This window comes from Sceloporus occidentalis, unplaced genomic scaffold (genome assembly GCF_023333645.1).
Source record: "Sceloporus occidentalis isolate IW3139 unplaced genomic scaffold, rSceOcc1.0.p SCAF_15, whole genome shotgun sequence".
NCBI classification, from domain to species: Eukaryota; Metazoa; Chordata; class Lepidosauria; order Squamata; family Phrynosomatidae; genus Sceloporus; species Sceloporus occidentalis.
This window is the reverse complement of record NW_028316995.1, coordinates 15,259,778-15,267,445: the sequence shown is the minus strand read 5'-3', so window position 1 is coordinate 15,267,445 and position 7,668 is coordinate 15,259,778.

Sequence of the window (7,668 nt, the reverse complement as noted above, 5' to 3'; positions counted from 1 at the left end):
GGTTTGGGTAACCAAAAACAAAGTGAAAACCTAAGAGAACCCAACGTAACATTAAAAAAACGAAGTTACCGCCAAGGAACCCTTCCCACCACTTACATGAGATAAACAATCTTCTCCATGTCTTCCATGTGAACAATACGTCAAATCTGGAGAATTGATTAGGTAGGGTATTCTTGAGGAGTTGTCGAGTACCAAGCACTGTCAAATAAAAGTACCCTGTATTTAATGATTAAGGGAGATAATATATTGTTTCCATAGCTGAAAAGGGGGACTTGACCTTAATCTATGTAAAACAAGAAGTATAAGTATTGGTGAAAGATGGACATAGAAGGAGGAGATGGTGGAATCCAGCATAGGAGGATCACTTTCCTCACCACCGCCAGAACTATATCCGTTTTGCATTTTGAAAAGATAGCAAGCGGAAAATAATATTATCTCTGGCATTAGAGGAAAGCAACAAAACAGTTAATAGATGTGAAATCCCACACTGAACGCCAGAATCCTTTTAATTAATGGACAAGCCCACAAACAGCGGAATAAATCTCTCTCCTCGGCCAGGCAATTGGGGGATGTGCTATTGTCTTTGAGTCCCATAAGGTACTGTCGTCTAGGATATATGTATGGCCTGTGTATCATCTTATAAGGCAAGATTAAGGCCTTTGGGTCCTGTAGCAATTACACAGGAAGGCCCTGTTCTCTGGATTTCCTGGCTTCAGTAAACTGTGATTTCCTATTTTTTATCTGCTTTTTCAGCCTCAATCTCTTCAGTGCTTTGATAATTGAATAGAGAATGGAGTTGTGCACCACCACCACAGACAGAAGCTCACCATCGGCCATATGTAGCAGGGCTGTCAATTAAACTTTGGACAAAACAGGGGGTCCGTAGAACCCTGTGAATACAACTAACCAATATATGGTGTGTAGTGGAGCGGCTCGGTTATATTGTTCCATATCTAGAAGATTAACCACCATGTTTTCCCTTGGTTATAGTAGCTTGACCACGCAAATTCTAGGTCTCCATCCCTGCATATAAAACAACTGGCTGATTTGTTAATTTGTATTTTGTTGTTATTCCGCGTCAGCAGCACTGGTATGGGGCAGTCTTAACAGCATTGTAGCCTCTGGCCAAAGCATTGCACTGGGGCATCACCGTAAACAAATAAGGAAAACGGTTACTATTAGAAGAATTGGGTACAAAAACATTAACCAGGACCAGGACAAGCAGCTTAATGTCACTGTGGTAAAGAAGTGGGCAGGTGTGTCCTAGCTCATACTTTTTTTTTTACCGTGATAACAACTTGTGAGTTAAACATTGTCATTTATTGATCATACCGTTTTAAAAATAAACATAACCGCTTTGTTTCATATGTCACGAATGGAGGACCGCCCTTAGTAACTTTTGTATACTATAATGTAGAACTGGAAATGTAACTTTTAAGATCCGTTGGATATTAACTCAGGTTACTACAAAGTGCTTGTAAATAGCCTCTGGATATAACAGGGGAGCACCCCAATATGTGTATATATATATATACTTGTGATTAACTTATTTTTTCTTTAATGTTATTTGGTTACCATACACATTACTTCTCTAAAAATACAATAAGAAATGCAAAAAGAATGGAAACGTTACTTTTAATATCACATTTACAAAATGAATGTGTTTGCAAACTATACCACTGCATCTTCAATAGTAAAGAAATTAATACTTCAAATGATACCCTTCAAATGAATTCATAAGCTCATCAAAGCCTATTAATGTATTCCTTGCAGAAAGTCTGGACTGAATACAAATCCCGCATTGTGGATGACTGCCACCTTGTGAACCTACATTATAGAGATATATCCCATAAGCACATGTACAGGAACACTGAAGCTCATTCTTTGTTTGAATTGATACAGTAGAACATAATTCCATTTTATCCTTCCATGTCCCCTTTTTCATAGGATTGTAAACCTCAGTTCATCATGAGATGATCAGATATGCATGAAGAGGATTAGGGCTTGAAGAAAGTAACTGTAACACACAGCCTAGGGATTTCTAAATAGTCAAGAAACTTATTTGCCATGAGAAGTAAAGGTTTCAATCATTTTAACAGTGCATTTAATTAACCCAAAATAATAGTCTGGAAAAGTTAATAATGCATCATATTATATGGTTCTTACGTTCATTACCTAGTGGGGAATTCATTCTAGACTATCTTTGAATTTCTGAATAGCGGTATATGTATGTAGTTAGAGCAGCTCCTTGATCCATAAGAAAAAAGAAATGGCTTCACTTGTGTTGAAGTACTCCAGGGCTTCCCCCCACCCTGATAAAAATAAATACATTGACTCTGACTTACACCTACCTGTCAGGCACATTATATGATGTCCTTGAACACCAGCCACCCTGCTTCCATGTTAGCCTGGGAAGCTACTGCTGCTATGCACCACCACCATACTGTTACTTGCCAGATTACTGGAGCCCCAGGGCTCAGGGGCCGCTAAGCACATGCATAGAGTGGGTAATGGATAGCCTGGCCGTTGTCACCCTGGTGACAATTATGCACGTCATGAAGGAAGCAGAACTGAAGGATATATTTCTAAAAAGCTGCCTAAATGTGGCCAAGTAGCCAACTAATGAATACAGACAGTAGATGTCTAAGGGCAGAGCAGTTGGCAAGGAAGTCAAAGAATAGATCGGTAAAGAGGCACCAAGCGTTGAGTGGAAATAGTATTGCAGAAAATACCAAGTAGAAAGTGCGGGTTCTCTTTTTATATAGACGTATGCATGTTGCAGATAAGTTAATGTCACCAGCTTGACCTCTCGTTCATGATGCCCTAGCCACAATACAATTATTTATGCCTGTTTATTTTCACCGTTATTTAGTCTGCATTTCTCTTTACACTAACCATTAATGGTTATATGCACATTTCCCTCCCCATTTTCCTCTCCTCTCCATTTTCCTCTCCCTCTCCCTTACCTGATGCTGAACTCTGTATTCACAGGGGGCAGGAAGGGTATGAGAGGACACTTGATATGCTAAGTGGAGCAGCTTTAAGTCCTGCCCAGCATGACCTACAATTCCCATGGTGTCAAGGCTATTATATATGATAGATTTACAGACTTTACCCAGAATGTGTTTAGAGGGGCATCTGTTCAACACAGTGGGCTATATCTTCTGACCCCCTTCCTATTTCTTCAGTACAGAATAAGAACAGCTCTGACTGTGTAACATATGTTACTCAGAAAGCAAATTATACTTATGCCAAGATTGTAAGCTCGTTTGAGCAGAGCCCTCCTCAACTTTTGTTTCTGTAAGTAGAATTGTTATGTTATGTCCTGTCTACCCATTGTACAGTGCTACGGAATATGATGGTGCTATATAAAACAATAAATAATAATATGACCTGTGTAAGACTAAGACACACACAAGGTCACAGTATGGCACTGTGGAGCTTACAAAAAATAGTTTTGCTGCCCTCTACTGGCTAAGTGCAAATTAACAAGGTCTCACAACTCTACTCTTTATTACGATATTGATCCGCAATCATAAAACTGGAAATTGCGGCTTTTCTGCATTACATTGGCATAAACCATACAAACGTTAACCATTTCCTGCAGTCCATTTGTAATTTAAGAGAGATGCTTTTGGCCGGTGTGTGTGGGAGAGAAGCGGGCAAGGGCTAACTGTTATCCTACCATAGATCTATAGCATGGGACCAGCTATGTCAAGTTCCCATCATCTGCATGATCAGCCCTCACATCACATTTTGTGAAGTTGTTGATTATTGTTGATTATTGTTCAGACAGCCCCAGTAAACATGGAATGAGAAGAAGGGAGAGAACTTAAGGAAATAAATGAATTGTTTTAGCCTTTTGCTTGCAACAGGTACAGGTCAATGATTTCCATAGTGCTTGCTCTAAATGTAGCACTTTGTAACATAACTGCTTTATTTTTAGATAAAATAACCCTTTTGTGTTCTTGTATCAATTTGGGGTGTATCTGCCAATATTACAAAACAAGTCGGGATACAGTCAGAGCACGAGTTACAAGGACTGGAAAAAGCAACAGCAACAACAAGAGTCAGGATTCGTTTATCTCTGTCTCCCTCCAACCTGAACAGCATTTTACTGAGAAACAAGGCTGCCTTCTGAGTATCAGCGCATGTGCATTCACACACATCCAATGCCTTTCACCATTGCAGCCTGATTCCACACTGAACCCTGCAGCTTCCAATAGTAATAAAATAATAAACTGAAAAGAGTATTTGCAGCTATTCAGGTATATATGTCAGTACAACTAAAATTCAATAGATAATAAGAGAAATAATTTGAATATTTGAAATATATAAATAATTGTGGTACTAATTCTTGGCGTGATCTGCATTCAGAACAACTTTCAATATCATCCAATGGTGAAATTACCTACAAAGTAAAAGCAGCACCCATAATTGATTAGCCAACAAAGAAACTGAACAGGAGATCACGTTTGGAGGTCAGCCTATGGACCGAAGACAATTTGTTCAGTGTGTGCCAATTATGTAGGTACCAAGATGGTTAATCAAGTGTTTTTTATGTTCTCAAAAATTAAAATGAAAGGGGAGATATTTGGTGACATTCCAACCATCCGAAATAAGGTGAAGAAAAATTTCACAATACCGTTGAAGGTCCATAGCATTGCTTTCAGAAGCATCAGGATTATCAGTGGATATGGTATAAGATTAATTTGACGGCAATAATGATGCGTGTATGTTATTTTTGGAAATTAAGGTGTTAGAACTCTTTGATCACTTTTCTTAAACTATCAATATGATCATTTATTGCATGTCCATGTTAGATGGGGTTCCAACTGATATCACATCATCTCCCAATTACTACTTGCAAATCTCTTCATTACTGTCCTTTAGGGTCGGTGTTTCATTCACAACTAAGCTATGTGCATGTTCATAGTGAAAGGCTCATTTCCTACTTCAGCACAGTTGGTTGTTTTGAAAGATTTGGGCTCAAGCTGCTCAGTCCACTAGAACCGAGGTAGTTAAGTTTCACACCGTCAGAATGTGCTGTGCATCGCAGTATAAATGGAATCTCACAGTCCTTAAACTTAAGATGTGTTATTGGAGAGCTGCACTCAAATGCGTGAGGTTTCCATGCTCTCACAGCTTCCTGCACATCACAAGATACAGAAGTATGATTACATTTGCATACATTAGCATGCCTGTGCATATGTAATGTGCTCATTAGTGCAGCTTAACAAGGTTATACAATGTGTGAATGAAATGAGTTAGTGAACAGTATAGAGACTAACATTTTTAAGGATAGGAATTAGGAAGCGTTTCTGTGCAAAGGCAGAGAAGTTCATGACAAGATATGCAGCTATAAATAGCAATTTAGTAAAATGTCAATCAAACCAAAAAGCCTCGAGGTTGTGGTATGATCAGGAAAAACAGCCATACAAAACAGTTTTCATTTTTCATTCTTATAGAGATGTTATTGCTAGAGCAAAGCTCTCTTATCATCAGCTAGTAAACTATATAACGCGTATCTGTGACTCTACGGACATGTATACCAAATAAGACACCATCAGGAAGGCTGTAGCATAAGGTCACTGTGACCACATATTAGCCCCTAGATTAGCATAGAAGGAGCTGCAGACCAGTGGTGGTAGTAGTGTTTATATGTGAATGAGTGTATGTACTGTATGTGAATGATGGTCCATTTATGTTTGTCCACATATATATATATATCATCCCAGTGAACTGTTGTGGCTTTAATGAACACTAGAGGAAATAATTTGTCTACCACAGACGTGAACATGTAGAAATACCCTAGCTGAACTCTTACAGGGAACCAGAACTGTTCAAAAGACCACCTCCCTCTGATCTTACCTATAGATCTAAACTAATATCAGAGGAACTCCGCAACCCTACATGAAGTCTAAATGTTCACAGCTGATGTAAGCGTAAGTCTGTGTTACCGTGAACCTCAGCAACCTTACAGTTATTATTATTTTTATTTATTGATTTATCATCGGCATAGTATTATTCAGTGATGGATAATTACTAACTAAGATTTAGGGGTTAGCTAACTAACATTTGTGTCAAATACCTATTTAACCAGGAGTATGTGAACATCTTACACCAGGAAGCTATCAATAGTTGTGTGGATACAGGAAAATATGGATATCACATGTGCCACAAACAGGTGAACTTTAAAATAAAAAACAGTTACTTATCTAGCCTTGTGTTTCCATTTAGAAAACATAATTGAAATTTTCTACATTGAAGTTCTAACTCTGAAATATATTTTTCAAATTAAAACTGAAGAAAAAGAACTTTGTGGGTCTTTAGAACAAATGCTGTAGCCTGAGTATACAAACCAATATTAGGAGGTTGAAGCAGTTTCATATTTGGCCACCAGGTGGCAAAAATGAGCTGGGATATTTGAATAAGTTTAACATTTTGTATTCCCAATATTTTTATACAAATAATAATAATAATTATTATATGAAAAGACACTTTATAAGATTAGCAGTGAAGACATCACAAGAATAAAGTGATAACCAGGACAAACAGATCTGGATAACTGAAACAGTCAGTTTTTCAGAATAATGGCTCGGTATTTTATTTGTACTTTATTTGAGACACCCAAAGTAAACCTGTCTGTTTATTGTATATCCGTCTATATATGTATCTATCCTCTAGCTCGGATCTATCTACGATTTAAGAGGGGTGCAGGGATAATTTCCATGAAAAAATAGTATACACAGATAGAAATCTCACATAGACACACAACCCAATGTTGCCTAAAGACCATGAGACTGGTAGTCCAGTAACAGCTGAGAGATTCTTGTTGGCTGGTTCTTTCCTATAAAAATAAAAAAAAGTAGATTATAGTAGATTATTTACATGCTGTATATATATATATATATGTATATATATATATATATATATATATATATATATATATATATATATATATATACATATAATGTATGCATAATCTCAAAAAAGTGGTACTTTCTTATTAAAAGGACAGGCTTATATTGAGCTAATGTGCTTGTCCGGAGATGAGCATTAAGACTACATGTTACAGAGACTCCAGCTCTGCCTGGACAACAATAAAGCCAATACGATTGTGTGTTTGTAAACTATATCATCAATATATAGCGTATAAACTTGATATAGAAATCATTGGTTCATTATTTTTGCTAAAGTTACCAGCATGGATTGGCGGATTGCTAAAACGAGATGTATACGTGTGAAGTCCATGCCTCTTTTTTCCTAATCTACTCGTATATACTGTATATAAAGTTGGAACCAGGGCTGGATTGGGACTAGAATAGGCACCAGCCCAGCAGCCCACTGGGAATTGTTTGGTGTGAGCGCTATGACCAGTAAAGTCCTTAACAGAACTATGCAAGCCCTACTATGTCAGGCCATAATCATCTGACAATGCTTTATGACTACTGTTAATAATGGGAAATCTACTGGAAAATCTAAGCCCCCCCCCAAAAAAAACCCATGGAGCTGCCGCCAGTTATTGTCAGCTTTGGATAACTCCAACATGTGCTTAGGAGCCGGGGACACTTTTTTTTTGTGCACTTTGCACTTTGCATAGTTAATAAGCATGTTGTATTCACCTTAGATCCCCTCATGATGCACTTTTTATATACCCACTTAAAT